The sequence below is a fragment of the Phyllobates terribilis genome, unplaced genomic scaffold, assembly GCF_046119375.1.
Source record: "Phyllobates terribilis strain yellow unplaced genomic scaffold, ASM4611937v1 Scaffold_1__5_contigs__length_1240528914, whole genome shotgun sequence".
Classification (NCBI taxonomy): Eukaryota; Metazoa; Chordata; class Amphibia; order Anura; family Dendrobatidae; genus Phyllobates; species Phyllobates terribilis.
In genome coordinates this window covers 1,167,785,204-1,167,805,398 of record NW_027362761.1, presented here as the reverse complement: position 1 = coordinate 1,167,805,398, position 20,195 = coordinate 1,167,785,204, and positions in this window count along the sequence as shown.

The following is a 20,195-nucleotide window of genomic DNA, read 5'->3' as shown; positions in this document are numbered from 1 at the left end:
TTGAGATACATCAAACACCTAACAGGTTGTGGAATTACAGTGATTGGCTGGCTGCACAGCATCATCAGGAGAGACACGGGACCCTATGCTTGTCACAGTCTTTCTGGGAAACAGGTAGAGCAGGGAGAGGTGCTGCTGAACTAGGGACTGAGTTTTAGCTGTGGATAGGCAGCGATTAGACATCATTTATATTTCTTTCAACTGCAACAACAGCCCTTATTAGGGCTCATTATGATAGTGTAGGACAGGATAGGGTTCATTGCACGTCCTTTCTGCTGTTTGAACTCATATCTAATAGCCCTTCTCAGGGATAATAATATTCTTTTTGCTTTTAATCCTTCAAATTGTTCTGAGCAAGGAAATTTTATACAACATTTATACTGCGCCAGTTGTGCGTCAAGAGCATGCAGGAAGACTTGGTTGGTTGCAATAGCATCGCTATATAGCGCAAGCAGTGAAACAAGTCCATCTGAGGTGTGCTAAATTTCCTGTGATATTAATCCTGCAAAAGTTTTCTTAGCAGGGAAATATTATACGCCATTTATACTGTGCCAGTTGTGCGTTAAAAGCATACAGGCAGACTTGGCCGGTTAGCATCGCTATATTGCTACTGCAGAGTAACAAGTCCATCTGAGGTGGGAAAATTTTCCTGCAATACTAATCCTGCAAAGTTTTTTTTCAGCAGGGAAATATTATACCCCATTTATACTGCGCCAGTTGTGCATTAAAAGCATACAGGCAGACTTGGCCGGTTAGCATCGCTATATTGTTACTGCAGTGTAACAAGTCCATCTGAGGTGGGAAAATTTTCCTGCAATACTAATCCTGCAAAGTTTTTTTTCAGCAGGGAAATATTATACCCCATTTATACTGTGCCAGTTGTGCATTAAAAGCATACAGGCAGACTTGGCCGGTTAGCATCGCTATATTGTTACTGCAGTGTAACAAGTCCATCTGAGGTGGGAAAATTTTCCTGCAATACTAATCCTGCAAAGTTTTTTCAGCAGGGAAATATTATACCCCATTTATACTGCGCCAGCTGTGCGTCAAAAGCATACAGCCAGACTTTGGTTGGTAGCAATAGCATCACTGTGTGCACACGTTGCAGATTTGGTGCGTTTTTGTCGTGTTTTTTCTTTCTGCGCAGATTTGTAGCAAAACCTGATGGCAGCAAAGTGAATGAGAGACCTGAAGTGTCGTGCACATGTGGAATATTTGTGACTTGCAGATTTGGTGCAGAAAATAATCTGCAACGTGTCAATTCTCTGTGCGTTTTTCACCATTGACTTCACTCAAATCAGGCAAAAAACGCGCCAAAAACGTATTTTCTCATCTCAATCTCATTGATCCGGATGCGCCGCGGTTTTGTCTCTTTTTTTTTTTTTCTTGGCTGGACTGTATTTGATGTGTAATAATCCATTACATAAAGAATATACAGGTCTCAGTAGCACGGATAATTCTGTGCCCCTCCCCCACATCACGATTGACACCCATGGCAAATGTGTTAAACATACAATTTCTCCTCGTCGTCTGTACGGGGGCAGCGCCATGATATTCATAGAGCCGGGATTAAATTGTACTGCTAATCGCATGTCGTCTTAAATTGCCTAGCAACTTGTACCAATAGATTTTCCACTTGAGATGTTTACATTGTGTGATTTATAAGAAAGCTATAAGACACGACAGGCGCTGCATTAAGGGATTGTGATGCACACCCTGGGTGTGGTCCTTCGCCCTCAGCGATCTGGACGTGCGGCTAAATCCTTTAATACACACCCCACAATGTAATAACTCAATAACAAGCCTGAGATTGAAGGAAATTAAGAATTAGTTGAAGGGGGGAGAACAATTAGGAAAGTAGAATAGGGTTATTACATGTGAAAAGAAACATCATTGTTACTATAAAGCCTCTGAATATATAATGTGAATTGTATCCGGTTACATTGTATCAATAGATCACCCACAGTGATCGCAAACAGCTATCGTCAGAAAATGATCTATTGTTTAAACTAGGTATTTGGTTTACATGTATTTTTTTTGTTTTTTTTTCCATATTACAATCTGTATTTAAAAATAAAAAATAGAAATCTTGCAGTTTTCACACTGGCCATTGGCGCTTTGTTACACTCTTAACTTCTTATTGTTTCAGGAAACAATACATGTACATAGCCAAAATGGTCAGACCCCAGCTCTATCTCTTGTATTGAAGTGTGTGCGAAGGTCATTGTGAAGGTGAGTCCTGTGTATAGAGGTTTTATCTGTCATTGTAATCCTATCTCTGATGATAAGGAAACTGTTGTAAACTCTTCCTGAAATGACAGGAAGTATGAGTCTCACACCGGCCACTGGGGCTTTGTTAGAGTATAACTTCCTATTGTTTCAGGAAACAACACATACATAGCCACAATGGCCAGACCTCGGCTCAGTCTTTTGTATTGAAGCATGTAATGAGCGTGTGTGGAGGTCATAGTGAAGGTGGGTCCTGTGTATGGAGGTATTACTGGTCATTGTAATCCTGTCTCTGAGGATAAGGAAACTGTTGTAAACTCTTCCTGAAATGACAGGAAATATGAGTCTCACACCGGCCACTAAGGCTTTGTTAGACTATAACTTCCTATTGTTTCAGGAAACAACATATGTACATAGCCACAATGGTCAGAGCCAGGCTCCATCATTTGGGGAAGGTGGGTCTTGTGTATAGAGGTGTTACCTGTCATGGTAATCCTGCCTCTTATAAGGAAACTGTTGTAAATTCTTCCTGAAATCACAGGAAGTATGAGTCTAAAATAGCCCTAGTGGCCAGTGTGAAAATTGCAAGATTACTATTTGTTGTTTTTTTTTAATAAAGTTTATGATATGAAAAAAAGTATTGGCAAAATAAAAATAAAAATACTTGTAACTCAAAAACCTGATAAATAATAGGTAATTTTCTGCTGATAACTTCCCATTAAAATATCCTATCATAAAGCGGGTTGCACACCTTAGGTAGCTGATGGCTGAACACATCTGATATTGGAGGAAAGTTAGGACACCCCTTTGCATATCAGATGGTCAGCCAGACCATAATTATCTTACAGTTGCACTCACACTAGTGGTAAAATTGTATTTATTTTACTGATGTTCTGCACTGTGATATGCAAATCAATAGAGGGGGACCTGATTGTTGTACCTAGACCCTTTAAACAGAATGTATGGCAAGCATGATAATATCCTTCTAAGGCCATAGTCACACAGATGGCAACACAGATGGCATCCGTGCATTGTCTGTTTGAACCCAAACCACCAGAATTTCTTTTCTTCATGATCATGTTAACTTTTGTCGACCATGCTATCTCTCTATCGCTAAAAAACCTCTTCCACGCTCCCCTTCATCATCTGAACTATTATTATTATTTATATAGCACTTTGATTCCATGGTGCGATACATGAGAAGGGGTTACATACAAAATACAGATATAAATTATCGAGAACTAACAATGACAGACTGGTACAGAGGGGAGAGGACCTTGCCCTAGTGGGCCTACAATCTACAGGATGATGAGGAAGGAGACAGTAGGTTGGGGTTTTTGGCAGATTCGGTGGTGGTGAGGCAGCAGCTCCAGTGGTGGTGAGGCGGCAGCTCTGGTCGTGGTGAGGCGGCAGCTCCGGTGGTGGTGAGGCGGCAGCTTTGGTGGTGGTGAGGTGGTAGCTCCAGTGGTGGTGAGGTGGCAGCTCCGGTGGTGGTGAGGTGGCAGCTCCGGTGATGGTGAGGTGGCAGCTCTGGTGGTGGTGAGGTGGTAGTTCCAGTCGTGGTGAGGTGGTAGCTCCGGTGGTGGTGAGGTGGTAGCTCCGGTGGTGGTGAGGCAGCAGCTCCGGTGGTTATGTGGTGGCAGCTGTGGTTGTGTTGAGGTAGTAGTTCCGGTGGTTATGAGGTGGTAGCTCTAGTGGTGAGGAGGCAGCGGAGTCATTGCAGGCTGTAGCCTTCCTGAAGAAATGGGTTTTCAAGTTCCGTCTGAAGGTTCCAAGTGTGATGGATAATCAGACGTGTTGGGGCACAGAATTCCAGAGGATGGGGGATATTTGAGAAAAGTCTTGCAGGCAATTGGGTAAGGTACGTACAATTGTGGAGAAGAGAAGGAGGTCTTGGGAGGACCGGAGGTTAAGTGCTGGAAGATATTGGGAGATTCATTTGGAGATGTACAGAGGAGACAGGTTATGGACGGCTTTGTTGGTCAATGCTAGTAGTTTGATACCTATGAAGAACTTGGCACTCAATTGATGTAGAAAAAAGATGATTTATTTGCAATCCACAGTGAACATATATGACGTTTCACACTCAGTTTAGACCTCCTTCAGATATACAGATTGCCATAGAAGAATATAAGACTAAATGCTGAAACTAAACAGGATACAGTGCGTCTGGAAAGTGGGAATACCTCTAAAGGTATGACACCTATAGAAGTCAGCAGAATGTAGGTGCCATACCTTTAGTGGTATTACCACTCTCGAGTCGTGCTGTATCCTGTTTAGCTTCAGCATTGAGTCCTATATTCTTCCATGGCAATCCGTATATCTGAAGGTCTAAACTGAGAGCGAAACGTCATATATGTTCACTGTGGACTGCGAATAAATCATCTTTTTTGTACATCAATTGAGTGCCAAGTTCTTCATAGATATTATACTACAGATTGGGCTCCTACTTGTGCATTAGCTGTCAGGAGTGCCGTGCTCTACAACTACAGATGTTAGTAGTTTGAACTGGATACGTTGGGCAATTGGGAGCCAATTAAGGGATTTGTAGAGGGCAGAAGCGGAGGAGCAGCAAAGACAGAAGTGTATTAATCGGGCAGCAGAGTTAAGAATGGACTGGACTGGAGAGGTGCGAGAGTGTTAGAAGGGAGGCCACAGAGGAGAATGTTGCAGTAGTCAAGGCGGGAGATGATGAGGGCATGCACTAACTTTCAGTAGACTCAGGGTTGAGGAATGCGTTATGCATGTTTCATGAAGCTTTAGCACAGCTTGAGAGATTTACCAATTTCTTCAGGAGTCTGGGATGTCGCCCCTTGTCTGAAGCCATCCTGATTTTTTTTTCTTTACAAAAGCCAAAGGTTAAAGGAATCCCAAAACAAAAAAAGTACAGTAAGGTTTCGGTCCAAAGTCCCAGACCTTCGTCAGAATGTGGTGGATTTCTGTAGGAAACAGATGCATGTGGAGGAAGCGCTGAGGAAAAGTGACCGCAGTCATACGTGTAATGGCGCTGTATAGGGGGAAGGATACCCAGCACTGAGTTAGGGGTGTGTGCGGGTGTAGGTGGGTATGTCACGATGGCGTGGGGTCTCCACGCAGTGAATATTCACCTGTAAATTAGGTGGGCTCTTATCGCTACAGAAATGCCAAATATGTGAACGCTAAATGGGGTTTAGGCACACTGGAGCTCAGAAGGGAGGGGGACATATGGATTTGGGAGCACGATTCACTGGATTTCTTTTGGGGGACGAGAAGCCATGGCGCTTTTCCACAGCCTTTGTGCTACCAGTAAAGTGGAAACCCCTATATTTCCGATAATACATGATGGACCTGAGTGGGGGCTTTTTTTGTGGATTGAGTAGAAGCTTTTATTGGGAACATTTTACATAACATTTTGGATCACATTTATCCTGCGCTCTACGCTGAGCTCTTACATCGGGGTTTCCATCTAAATATCACATTTATATCATTATTTTGTTTTGCTCTTTTTACACAATGAAAACTATTTTATAGAAAAAAAGAATTATTTTTGCATCGCTTTATTCTGAGAGCTATAACTTTTTTTTTTTCTCACTGACAAAGCTGTATGGCGGCATATTTTTTGCGGAACAAGATGACGTTTTTAGCGGTACCATCTTTATTACAATCGACTTTTTGATCGCACTTTATTTCACTTTTTGTCGGTATAATGAAAAATCATCGTTTTTTGACAGTTTTTTTACGGTGTTCACAGAAGGGGTTATGTAGTGTGACAGTTTTATAGAATAGGTCGTTCTGAATGCAGTGATACCAAATATGTGTACTTTTTTGTTTTTGTTTTTACTTAAAAATCCTTATTTATTGGTATAGTATGTTTTTCATTTTTTAAATTTATTTTGTGATAATTTTTTAAAATATTTTTGCTTGTTTTTTTTTTTTACTTTTATCACTCTGATCACTGAAATAATGCATTGCAATGGCATGATCTAAGCAAGCCACAGTCGCTAACAGACCCGGAGGTCATTATGCCACGAGTGTGATCTGATCGCACTAGGGCCAGTGTCATTCTATGGGGCCGTGCATATGTCCGATTTTGTCCTCGAACCAAGCCTGTCCGAGGCAAAAATTGCAACATACATGAATTGCATCCAATATATTCAGATCACATTCAGCCATGCAACTCAATGAGTTCGTGGAAAAAATTGGACTGCACTCGGATAACATATGAGTGTAATCCGTTTTCCATGGTCTGACACAATGCACAATGAAGAAGATGGAGACATTTTTTTCCATCTTTTCCTTGGTCCATGGAAAAAATTGGACATGTGCACAGGCCTATAGAATAACATTGGTCCGAGTGCGATCCATTTTTTGTCGGACAGACAATGCTGTCGTCTGCACGAGCCCTGTGCCAAATATATGATGCCCAGTGTGTGTTTCAGGCAGAGTGGATAGAATAAAATAAACACCATGTCCCGGATGTGTGAGAGGTACGACCGACCATTCTCCTTGTGTTTTCCAAGACTGGAGATGAGCAAACAATGAATCCTGTGACTTCAAGAATCACAAAATGATGTTTTTATACACAACAACTAATGTGTTTGATCCCATGTTGTCAGCCAGTCCCCAAGAGGAGATGAAAGCCTTTAATTCATCATCACATGACAAGGGCGACCCATGCCCAAAATGAGGACAGTCCAGAGATCCTCCAATGTGACAAACAGCTGTGACTCTTTAAGACTGTGTCCACACTTATATTAGGTTTTTGTTTTTCTTACAAGTTTCTATCGCTTTTGAACAGTAAGAACGAAGCAAGCACCTTTGTAATATTATCATCTATACTATATGGAGGAAAGTATGGTCATGTTTTTCCATCAAATTCCTCCAGCCAAGTCTGTATGGACCTTCTGCACTGGGTACAGTCATGGGGAACAGAAAAGAGACTTTCCCAAATTGTTCCCACAAAGCTGGAAGCTACAATTGTCCACAATGTTTTGTGCTGAAGGATTAAGATTTCCATCACTGGAACTAAGGGCCCAATGCCGACCCCTGATAAGAGCCTATAGTATTATCCTCGTCCACCATCTGTACAGTTGGCACAATGCAGTCAGGGGTAACGTCCTCCTGCAATCACCAAACTCAGATTCGTCCATCAGACGCCAGGTTGAGAAGTACAATCCGTTACTGCACAGAATTCTGGTGTAATTTAGCTTGAAATGTGACATTTTTGCACAATTCAAAGAAATTCAAAATTTTTGTGACTTTGCCAATTTTATCCCAGTCTCGGCTAACTCCGCCAATTTTTTAAAAAGTAGGAATGGCTGGGGTGGAACACGGTCAAGTGCACTCGACAAAATCATTATAATATTCACCAGAAAAGTGAAATGTGCAATGTTCTGAATCTATATTTTTATCACTAATCGGACTGACCTGGAGAATTATATTGTCAGATTATTCTCAAAATGAATATCTTAAAAATATAACTTTGGAAACAATGGTGGGATTTTGATTTCAATATTTTACGTAAATTTGGAATTTTTTCTCCCATTCTTAGTAGATTATATGGTAAAATGAATGGAATCATTAAAAACTTCAACTCGTCCTCAACAAAACAATCCCTCGTACAGGAAATAAAAAAAAGTTATGGCTCTTGGAAAAAGGAAAGGAATAAAACAAAAGAAGAAAAAAACTAAAAATCATTACAAGGGGGTCTAAATGCTGCATGTGTCCTAAACTCTCAATTGACTATTTCCTCTAGTTTGTGATCTGTATCTCACAGAAGGCAAGTGAATAGAATTCAGGTCAGTAGGGAAGCTAAACACAGGTCAGATAGATTCCCTGAGCTAACAGTGTGGAATATTGTTGGGCAGGAAGATAAGGACTGGAAGGAATCATGTCATAGGGATCATCTCCCTCTTCAAACCCTCCCCCCTCTATCTCCATGCAGGTTAAGTATACTGTGTACTATTGAGTCCTTGTGAAGGAAAAGCCTTTGGTTGTGTATGCATAGAAGTGTGTGTAACATACCTGGCGGCGTCCTTGCATAGTGGTCCATCTCCCACTGTGCAAGAGCGCGCACTTGATCTCCAGTCCAGAATGTCTCTCTGGCTTCCCTCCATGCTGTCTGTTTGCCTCTGTGTCTGCTGCTTAAGGGCGGTGCCCGATCACTTCCTGCTTTTTGTACCTGCTGCAGGCACACCCCTTATGCGTCCTCAGCCTATTGCTGTCTGTCACCTGGTATTTAAAAGAGCTGCCCCAATTAACCCATGCCTGAGCATCTTGCCCTGTCAGTTGGCTTTTGTCTCTGACATGCCAGGTCCTGTCTATGTTACCTGTCTTGCAGTATCTGTTCCCATGTCTGTACTGTGTCCTATCTGTGTACCTTAACCTGCAGTCTGTACTCGTTCCTTGCCTGTTCGTTCCGCCTTCCTGGAGGCTGTATTTCCAGGCCAGTCTGAACACGCTCCTTGCCTGTTCGTCCCGCCTCTCTGGGGGCCGTATTCCCAGACCCGCTCCTGTATCCCGCTGCAGTGTCGGTCTCCTCCGTACACTCAGTTCCAGTCTGAACTCTCTCCTATCTTTCACCTGTTTTTTCTCTATGTCCGTTCCTTTCCTTTTTCTGCAGAGTCTGAACTCGTACCTACTCCTGCTCGTTGTCACTGTACTTCCGTTTGTGAGTTTGTGGTCCACTCGCTACTTCTCTGCAAGTACCCTGTGGGTATCTGGTTCTGCCTTTCCCTTCTAGTCTGTTCCGTGTGAACAGAGCCCTGTTCCCTCCGCGTCTGCGGTTTTCGCTTTGCTCAGCTCTGTCCGCTGCGTTGCGGTTTTCTCTTTGCTCAGCTCTGTCCACCGCGTTGCGGTTTTCGCTTTGCTCAGCTCTGTCCACCGCGTCTGTGGTTTTCGCTTTGCTCAGCTCTATCCACCGCGTCTGCGGTTTTCGCTTTGCTCAGCTCTGTCCACCGCGTCTGCGGTTTTCGCTTTGCTCAGCTCTGTCCACCGCGTCTGCGGTTTTCGCTTTGCTCAGCTCTGTCCACCGCGTCTGCGGTTTTCGCTTTGCTCTGCTCAGTCCGCCGCGTCTGCAGTTTTCGCTTTGCTCTGCTCTGTCCGCCGCGTCTGCGGTTTTCGCTTTGCTTAGCTCTGTCCGCCGCGTCTGCGGTTTTCGCCTTGCTTAGCTCTGTCCACCACGTCTGCGGTTTTCGCTTTGCTTGCTCTGTCCGCCGCGTCTGCGGTTTTCGCTTTGCTCAGCTCTGTCCGCCGCGTCTGCGGTTTTCGCTTTGCTCAGCTCTGTCCGCCGCGTCTGCGGTTTTCGCTTTGATCAGCTCTGTCCGCCGCGTTGCGGTTTTCTCTTTGCTCAGCTCTGTCCACCGCGTCTGCGGTTTTCGCTTTGCTCAGCTCTGTCCACCGCGTCTGCGGTTTTCGCTTTGCTCAGCTCTGTCCACCGCGTCTGCGGTATTCGCTTTGCTCAGCTCTGTCCACCGCGTCTGCGGTTTTCGCTTTGCTCAGCTCTGTCCACCGCGTCTGCGGTTTTCGCTTTGCTCAGCTCCGTCCACCGCGTCTGCGGTTTTCGCTTTGCTCAGCACTGTCCACCGCGTCTGCGGTTTTCGCTTTGCTCAGCTCTGTCCACCGCGTCTGCGGTTTTCGCTTTGCTCAGCTCTGTCCACCGCGTCTGCGGTTTTCGCTTTGCTCAGCTCTGTCTACCGCGTCTGCAGTTTCGAATTTGTCTCCCAGTCTGTATTGGACCCTACCCAGCCTGTGCTCTAGTCTGCCTGTTCCTGTATTCCCCGGTGTGGGTCAACAGCCGTGTCCGGAGTCTGACCTGGAGTAGACCCTGGTTCCTCTGCTCGGTTCCTCCCTGGTGCACTGGCGTCGTATGCCGTCGTGCGACCTTGGTCGGATCGGGCAGATACTTAGTTACGCCCCTCCAGGCACTCTCCGGTTCATGGCACAGTGGAATCACTACATAAACACGCACACGCCAGTCAGTCCGGGCGTGTGCATTACAGCATGCTCAGGCCATGGTTCCCGTTGAGCCCCACGGCCTTCGCTCTCTGAGACTTTTTTCCAGCGAATACGTGCATTAAAAATAAAAAATTTTTTTTTTTTTTTTTCTCTAGCTGAGTTCCAGGCGAATTACGCACCCGTCCAGATGGATCTATCAGCTCTCGTTCCTGCGGATCCGCCACGTTACTATGGGGATCCAAGACAGAGTCGTGCATTTGTGGAGCAATGCATGCTACACTTCAAGTTCTACCCTCTATGTTTTCCCACAGATCGGGTTAAGGTGGGATTCATGATGTCTTACCTAGCGGGTGATGCCTTGAATTGGATCATTCCCCTATGGGACGCACAGGATCCTATCGTCCTAGACATAATGGCCTTCCTGGTGGCCTTTCTAATGGTCTTCGATGATCCTAACCCGGAGGCTCCTGCTGAAGCTTCACTTCCCAGTATCCCGGAGCAGCCCCGATGGGTAATGTGTGTGGGTAGCGCAATAGTCCTCCAGCCCAATGAGACTACTGCCCACCCAGAATCCTCACAGGGTGACTACACTCTCCGGAATACTTCTCCCAACCTCAAGAGGCAGTCCAGACGTGCTAGACGTAGAGGCAAGCCGTCACGCCAGGGTCTGTCCTCCCTGAGACCTCCTGACCCCAACCTTGAAGTCCCTACTGAAGCTTCATCTCCCTGTATCCCGGAGAAGCCCCAACGGGTAATGTGCGTGGGTAGTGCACCAGTTCTCCTGCCCGAAGAGACTGCTGCCCACCCAGAATTCACACCGGAGGACCCCCTGTTGCCTCCTGAATCTCCCGGGATACCACTTGAGGACAATTGGAGAGAGACTTCCCTATACCCTGCACCTGATACCTCGCTCGCTTCGTCCAGTGAGTCCGACCTAGTGTTCTCCGAAGCAGAGGTTACCCCTGAGTCTCTACACCCCTCCGATCAGGCGGAGGATCTCCAGTTGTCTCCTGAACCCTTCGGGGTGCTACCTGGTAGCGAATGGACAGAGACTTTCCTATACTCGGTACCTGATACCTCGGCTGCTTCATCCAGTGAGTCCGACCTAGTGTACTCTGAAGCAGAGGTTACCCATGAGTCTCTTCACCCCTCCGACCTGGCGGAGGACCTCCAGTTGTCTCCTGAACCCTTCGGGGTGCTACCTGATAGCGAATGGACAGAGACTCTCCTATACTCGGTACCTGATACCTCGCCCGCTTCTTCCAGTGAGTCCGACCTAGTGTACTCCGAAGCAGAGGTTACCCCCCGAGTCTCTACACCCCTCCGACCAGGCGGAGGACCTCCAGTTGTTTCCTGAACCCTTCGGGGTGCTACCTGATAGCGAATGGACTGAGACTTTCCTATACTCGGTACCTGTTACCTCGGCCGCTTCTTCCAGTGAGTCCGACCTAGTGTACTCCGAAGCAGAGGTTATCCCCGAGTCTCTACACCCCTCCGACCAGGCGGAGGACCTCCAGTTGTCTCCTGAACCCTTCGGAGTGCTACCTGATAGCGAATGGACTGAGACTCTCCTATACTCGGTACCTGTTACCTCGGCCGCTTCTTCCAGTGAGTCCGACTTAGTGTACTCCGAAGCAGAGGTTATCCCCGAGTCTCTACACCCCTCCAACCAGGCGGAGGAGCTCCAGTTGTCTCCTGAACCCTTCGGGGTGCTACATGATAACGAATGGACAGGTACTTTCCTATACTCGGTACCTGATACCTCGCCCGCTTCATCTAGCGAGTCCGATCTAGTGTACTTCGAAGCAGAGGTTACCCCCGAGTCTCTGCACTATTCCGACCCGGCGGAGGATCCCCAGTTGTTTCTTGAATCCTCCTGGGTACCACCAGATAACAAGGTAACAGGGACTTTTCTACACCTTGTACCTGATACCTCGCCCATTTCATCCTGTGAGCTTGACAAGATGTACCCCGAAGCAGAGGTTACCCCCGAGTCTCTGCACCCCTCCAACCCGGCGGAGGACTTCCAGTTGTCTCCTGAACCCTCTGGGGTGCTACCTGATAATAAGTGGAGAGAGACTTCCCTGTGTGCTGTTCCTGGTATTCCACCCTTTTCGTCTGTTGCTGAGGATGGCTGGATAGGAGGTAGCATCCTAGCTAACCAGATGAGACCAGTTTCTCCAGTGGACAGTGGAAGTGATCTCCTTGAAGTGAAGGATTGGCCCTCGAATTCCCTGCGGAACATTCTGGCAGGCCTGAAGAAGAGGGGGCGTAAAGGGGGGGGTACTGTAACATACCTGGCGGCGTCCTTGCATAGTGGTCCATCTCCCACTGTGCAAGAGCGCGCACTTGATCTCCAGTCCAGGGTGTCTCTCTGGCTTCCCTTCATGCTGTCTGTTTGCCTCTGTGTCTGCTGCTTAAGGGCGGCGCCCGATCACTTCCTGCTTTTTGTACCTGCTGAAGGCACACCCCTTGTGCGTCCTCAGCCTATTGCTGTCTGTCACCTGGTATTTAAAAGAGCTTCCCCAATTAACCCATGCCTGAGCATCTTGCCCTGTCAGTTGGCTTTTGTCTCTGACATGCCAGGTCCTGTCTATGTTACCTGTCTTGCAGTATCTGTTCCCATGTCTGTACTGTGTCCTATCTGTGTACCTTAACCTGCAGTCTGTACTCGTTCCTTGCCTGTTCGTTCCGCCTTCCTGGAGGCTGTATTTCCAGGCCAGTCTGAACACGCTCCTTGCCTGTTCGTCCCGCCTCTCTGGGGGCCGTATTCCCAGACCCGCTCCTGTATCCCGCTGCAGTGTCGGTCTCCTCCGTACACTCAGTTCCAGTCTGAACTCTCTCCTATCTTTTACCTGTTTTTTCTCTATGTTCGTTCCTTTCCTTTTTCTGCAGAGTCTGAACTCGTACCTACTCCTGCTCGTTGTCACTGTACTTCCGTTTGTGAGTTTGTGGTCCACTCTCTACTTCTCTGCAAGTACCCTGTGGGTATCTGGTTCTGCCTTTCCCTTCTAGTCTGTTCCGTGTGAACAGAGCCCTGTTCCCTCCGCGTCTGCGGTTTTCGCTTTGCTCAGCTCTGTCCGCCGCGTTGCGGTTTTCTCTTTGCTCAGCTCTGTCCACCGCGTCTGCGGTTTTCGCTTTGCTCAGCTCTGTCCGCCGCGTCTGCGGTTTTCGCTTTGCTCAGCTCTGTCCGCCGCGTTGCGGTTTTCTCTTTGCTCAGCTCTGTCCGCCGCGTCTGCGGTTTTCACTTTGCTCAGCTCTGTCCACCGCGTCTGCGGTTTTCGCTTTGCTCAGCTCTGTCTGCCGCGTCTGCGGTTTTCGCTTTGCTCAGCTCTGTCCACCGCGTCTGCGGTTTTCTCTTTGCTCAGCTCTGTCCACCGCGTCTGCGGTTTTCGCTTTGCTCAGCTCTGTCCACCGCGTCTGCGGTTTTCGGTTTGCTCAGCTCTGTCTACCGCGTCTGCGGTTTTCGCTTTGCTCAGCTCTGTCCACCGCGTCTGCGGTTTTCTCTTTGCTCAGCTCTGTCCACCGCGTCGGCGGTTTTCGCTTTGCTCAGCTCTGTCCACCGCGTCTGCGGTTTTCGCTTTGCTCAGCTCTGTCCACCGCGTCTGCGGTTTTCTCTTTGCTCAGCTCTGTCCACCGCGTCTGCGGTTTTCGCTTTGCTCAGCTCTGTCTACCGCGTCTGCGGTTTCGAATTTGTCTCCCAGTCTGTACTGGACCCTACCCAGCCTGTGCTCTAGTCTGCCTGTTCCTGTATTCCCCGGTGTGGGTCAACAGCCGTGTCCGGAGTCTGACCTGGAGTAGACCCTGGTTCCTCTGCTCGGTTCCTCCCTGGTGCACTGGCGTCGTATGCCGTCGTGCGACCTTGGTCGGATCGGGCAGATACTTAGTTACGCCCCTCCAGGCACTCTCCGGTTCATGGCACAGTGGAATCACTACATAAACACGCACACGCCAGTCAGTCCGGGCGTGTGCATTACAGCGTGCTCCTAAGAGATCTAATCTGTGCTGAATTATGCCACTGAAGAGACTGTAAAACTGTGCCTGCTTTAATAGACTGTACTGTAATTAAGATTGTTGCTGTAATATTCCTGAATTACACTGGCCGTGCTTCAGATTAAATTCCACTGTTAAACTGTTGAAAAAGACTCTTGTCAGATGTGTCTGGTCAGCAACTGAATCTATCGTGCGTCTGAGAGAAGCTGCAGCACATGGTCTATGGTCGCCCTGAGTAACAGTTCCCCCAGCATTACAACAAATTCATGAAACTCGTCTCGCCCTATCTGAACCTAGCAGCGTGCGTGTAACACTATCCATGACTTTTACAGATAGCACTCACACCTATGATATTCTATGGGGATGTGAACATGTCCGATTTTTTCCTCGGACTGAGAGGTTGGCGGAAAAAATTTATGACATGTGCAATTTTGATACGAGTGTCGTCTATGGGTCCGTGAAAAAAATCGGATGTCATTTGAGTGCGGTCCGAAATTTAACGGACTGACAAAATGAAGAAAGTGGTGAAACATTCTATTTTTTGTCTTCACATCCGAGAAAGACTGATGCCACTCTGATCAAATCCTGTTGAGAATAATCGGACCATTTTTCTCCGATGTGGAAACATCGGTCGTGTGATTTTTGTGATATGTGTACGCTCTTACAGGCAGAGACGCCTCTAATTTTGTATCATTGTTATTTCCATTGATTGATCCTTCTCCAATTGTACAGGGCTGCTGAACATGTTGGTGTGTATAAGAAAATATTATTAATGTGTTTTTTCTCATTATCGATCTTCAGGAGCACACCGCTCCCCAGCCTCTCGACTTCCTGATTTCTGTGGGTGCTGCAATCCTGATGATTGACAGATCGGGCTGGTGGCATGGTTGTGTGTTCTCTGCAGCTACAAACCAGTGCAGGGACAGTGAATCTGGCAGTATCCATTGCAGTGCTTGCAAGCTGCAAAGCAAAAAGCTTGTAAGTCCTGTGCTTCTTGCCTAGAAGACCAGCCACCGGTGCTAAACTCCATTGCAGAGATATCATCCACATGATTTTGCCTATAGGTGAAAAGCTCAGTGCAAATATTAGCACTAAAATATCAGCGTCCCTCCTGACTGTGATTTCCCATCCTCCGTGAGTTCTCCAGACTCTGCACCTGTGCAAGCCCCATTATATGTAAATGACAGACGCTGTGACGTCCTCTTCCTGAGCAAACGGTTCTGTTACTAGTTAATCTAAGCAATCATCTACTGTCCGCCGCTCTATCCGCCTCCATCCATCATATGCATGTTCATGAGAGAAGATTACACTAGTGGAGTATGTGATTTAGGACCCCTTCCACAATAAATATTCTCTATAGAAACCCTTTGGCACTGCACAGAAGATAAAAAAGAAAAGAAACACAAGTTTTTGGCTTAAAAGTAAATATAAAGCCTCTGAAGTCTTTTTGGCAGATTTTTTTCAGAGAAACTGTATGACATACGAACATCTGTTGCCATTTGGAAACCATCACCAAGTTGCTGTTGACTGTTTTTGTTATTCAAATTCTGGGCTGTATAAAGATTCAGGAACTCAATAACACTTGTGTCTTGTGGGTTGCTACTCAGCTTTCTGCTGTTTACAGATCCTGTTTTTGTCATATTTTGTATGTATAACCAGTAAAACAAGACTGAATAATACTTAAGTGGCCAATTTTCTAAAGCAGACAATCTCTTTATAGAGGACCTGTTACTTGCTCAAAATAATGGAGTTAGATACACTGGGAAAATCCTTGTGCTCTCCTGATTCTGCTGCTCTTTTCCGTTTTGCTCTACGTTGCTCCATTGCAGAGATATTCACATTTGTTGCTTTTGGAGCGCACTATGTGAAATCTCTGCTTGTAGAGCAACTAGGTGTTTCTGCAAAATCTTCTCTGAGGACGTACACTTTCACCCCTTCCTCCCAGATGCTGCCAATCTCAGCTCAGGATCTAATCTAGCAGTTTTTCAATCTCAGACACTACCGAGCTGTGATTTTCAGCCTCTGGAAGGGAAGAGAGAAGAAACGCCCAGTTGCACTACAGAGATTTTTCATACAGCACTCCAAAAGTAATAAATGTGAATATCTCTGCAATGGAGTGACGTATAGCAAAATGGAAAAGAGCAGCAGAATCAGGGGATCGCAGAGATTTTTTTTTTGTAAGGTATTTAAGTCAATTCTTTGGAGCAAGTGAAACGTCCTCTTTAGCTCATGAACACCTATGAAGTATAGACTGGCCCTTTTTTATGATCAATCCTTTTGAGCTCACCTTTCACCAGAATGGAGCTCTTTTTTCCCAGTTGCAATGGAGCAGCAGTATGCGCTTGCTCTACAGCCGCTCCATTCACTCCAACAGACCAATAGAAAATTAATGGAACGGTGGTGTGCACTGCCACTCCAGTCAGGACAATGAATGGAACGGTGGTGTGCACTGCCACTCCAGTCAGGACAATGAATAGAACCGTGGTGTGCACTGCCACTCCAGTCAGGCTAAGTTCCCATGATGAGTTTTTGACGCTGCATGTTTTTGAAAAAAAGGAAGTAACCAATCTTACTTAATGGGTGCAGAAAATCTGCAACACCAAAAACCTCCTCATGGAAACTTATTCTAATGGGGATAAAAGTGCCCCACACTGGCATTGGGTGGGGGTCCCAGTGGTCAAACCCTTACACAATCTAGATGCTATCACCTGTCTATATGACGCGCCCCTGGGCCTTCTGTGTCGTGCGGCATCGCGCGCACGGGGGCTTACCCGGAGCCGGATCAGATGGGGGTAGTAGTCTCGTGGCGGTGACCCGGTCCGTGCCCAGGGAGTCAAACTAAGTGGCGAGTCTATTAGCAGTAGATGTTGGATGACTACGCCACCCGTTGAATGCAGCTTTGGAGCTGCCGCTGCAGAGCAGACCGCTGAGGCCGGTGGAAGGATGGTGCAGCGGGGATGGTATAACCCCCAACGGGAGGGGTATGGCCTCAGGGCAGCAGGTGTAGATGATGGGGGTTGTGATGGTGCGGTAAGGAGGCACAGAGATGTGGGATGCAGTTTCAGGGTTTTTACTCACTGGTGTTGCTTCAGTCACTTCGGCCGGGAGTGACCACCCGAGCCGTGCTGCGTCCACCAGGTGCGGGACTCGGCCAACCCCCAGGCAATTCCGGAACGTGGTCCTGAGCTCCCCTCTCTCTCTCTCTCTCCGGCCATCCCCACCAGGGATCCACCTTTGTCCGGTTCCCTTGGGCCTCTATATGGTAAAACCTTTTAAGGCTTTCCTGACCCTACTCGTGGTGTACCTTCCTGGTGAATGTGGTGAGGGTCGTGGCAAAACTTGACCACGACCTCCGGTTCCTGATTAAGGATGTTTTGCCTCCGTCAGTTTGGGATCCGGTGCCCTCTTCTGCCAACCCTTCACCCTTTTTAGCTCACTCGTGGGATCTCAGGGTTCCCTCTTGGTCTTATGCCTCTGGGCCTTTCTTCCTCTTCCTCTCTGCTTCAGGCCTGGCCCTGGAGCTGGGCCCAGCCGGAGCCACAGCTCCCTGTCAGCCCTCCTGGCTGAACTCCTCCTCAGAACTCTCCTGACAGACTGACCCTATCTCTAGATGGTGCCCACCATATATACTCCCTCTATGTGTGAGCCCAGGTGACTAGCACCCAATGGGCTCCTACCTCTATGCCCAGAGCCCCTCCCCTATCTGCCCCTACACTACTGGGATGTTCCCCCCCCCCCTCCCACTCCAGCCAGGGACAGACGCTGTCGTACCTGCACATCTAACTGGTGGGAGTACCGTAGTTCTGTCCCCCGGAAATGGGATGAGTGTAGTGCATGCAGCTATCTGAGCTCAGTCCCACATTCCATCCTTACCCGGGAGTGGAATACCACACCTCTGGTTTGAGGTGCAATACCCCTGTAGCAGCCGAGTCCTCAGGGTGCTACATTCCCCCCTGGTAAACCACAGCACGTCCTCGGGCTGTAAAAGAGTAAAACAATATAAAACATACAAAAATTTTAAAGTGCACTTACATATAAAACACATTAACTTTCAATATAAAACTCTTGCATATAAAACATTCTCTTATAAAACACACTCTTGATCTTCTGGCCACGGTGCAATTTATGACCAGGTAAAAGTGGAACAGTCACAAAAACAGTTCCTTATAAAACCGGTAGGGGGCGCCTTAGGAAGCGCAACTATTTACAGGGTGGCCGCTCTCAGTCCTCGGCCAGTGGAGATAAAGGGATGGCTGCTCACAGTCCTCAGCCTGGTTAGGGATAGGGACACACGGGAACAATTCACTAGTCCCAACGGGGACCATATTTTAATTAGCAGCAGTTCTTGTACCCTTACGGGTAACTATTTACAGTTCCGCTTTACCGTACTTCAGTAACGGCGTCCTCCTGCTCCTTTCTGAGGGTAATCTTCAAACCCGTCCGGGTCCTCTTGATCCTCCTCATACCGCAGCTCTTCCTCGGTCAGTCGGTGCACATGAAGAGCATATGGTCCCTTAGCACACTGATGCCGGGTGAAGATGACCTCGTCACCCGGGTAAAGGTCACGTCCTCTGTGTCCCTCCGGCAGATGACTCTCGACATTTCTGCGGGTGACAAAGACGTCGCCGGGGGTTCTGTGATCCCGGATAAAGCCCCAACCGTGCTCCAGTTGGAACTTGATTATGGTCCCGGTGGCGCGGGGACCGTGGGCTGCACGGGGGTTTCGCCGGGTCCGACGTTTCTGCTCCGCACTCTGAACTTGCAGCCGCTCCTCGCGGACCCGCCTGTCTCGCCATTCCCTGTCGAAGACCTCCAGTTGTTGCCGGCAGCACTCCGCACGCTGGGCTGCGGCCGCCCGGGTCTCTTGGGTGAACCCGATGAGGTTTTCTCCAGTGGGGTCCCATGCGAACTGCGCCTCCTCCAACGGGAGTGGGGTGATCTTGGCGGGCGCCGGAGCCGGAATCAGGGGCTCACACAGAGGCCATTCCTTCTGGAGTCGGGGAGTGGTGTACTCCGGAGGCCACACAAAGGGTTGCCCATCCAGGCAAGTATGCTGGGCGAACAAGTCTTCACCCAAGGGTAGCACTCTGGAGGTCGAGGGCGCGGTGGTGGCAACGGCGCCCGGATTCACCAGGCCTTGCGACCAGGCCGGCGGCACCCTGAAGGTGAAGGGCGCTGTGGAGACTGCGGCGCCCGGGGGTACTCGATCTTGCGACCAGGCCGATGGCTTAGTGGAGGTAGAGGGCGCTGTTGGAACTGCGGCGCCCGGGGGTACTCGGCCCTGCGACCAGGCCGGTGGCGTTTCCTGCTTGGCCACGCTCTGGATTGAGGAGCGTGACGTCACAGAGGGCGCGGCCGCGGATCCTGCCGCTTGAGGCCTAGTTTGGAGCGGTGACGTTGCAGCAACGGGCTCGGTAAGGGGAATTTCGGGCTCTGCGACGGGGAGCTGGGGCAGGCTTACGGCTACTAGGCTTGGGGTGGTGACGTCCCCTTTACCTGCTTCCATCTCTTCAGCTCCTTCCACGGCGTCGTCTCCGGCCTTCGTCCCTCCTGCACCATCTTCAGGGGCAGGCGTGCTCCTCGTTGCGGGTGGCGGCCTTTGCTGGCGGGTTCCAGCTTGCAGGGCCATTTCTCTGCTCCACTCGGCCAGCACTTCTTGCTGCACTCGGGCCATCTTCCGAGCCAAGCCCTCCAGTGCGGTCTGTGCATGCTCCCGATCTCGGGGGAGCTGTGCCAGAATCTCCACCAGGCCTTCGGGGGTGGCGGCCTGCAACAGGCTCCTGACCACAGGGTCGGTGCTGCCTGACTCTCCCTCCATCTCCGGGTGCGATCTCTCCAGACTCCTCCAGGCTGCACCCATCCTCTCTCTTTTGTTCTTGATCCGCCCATACTGAGGGCGGTCCTGGGGCAACTTGGTGATTGTCAGTTCCAGGGGCAGACCCCCCACTCTGATGGACATCTCTATCATTGCAGTCTCTGCTGGTGGGGGCGGTCTTTGCTTTTGGCGCTCTTCTGGGACCAGGCCCACGATGGGAGGT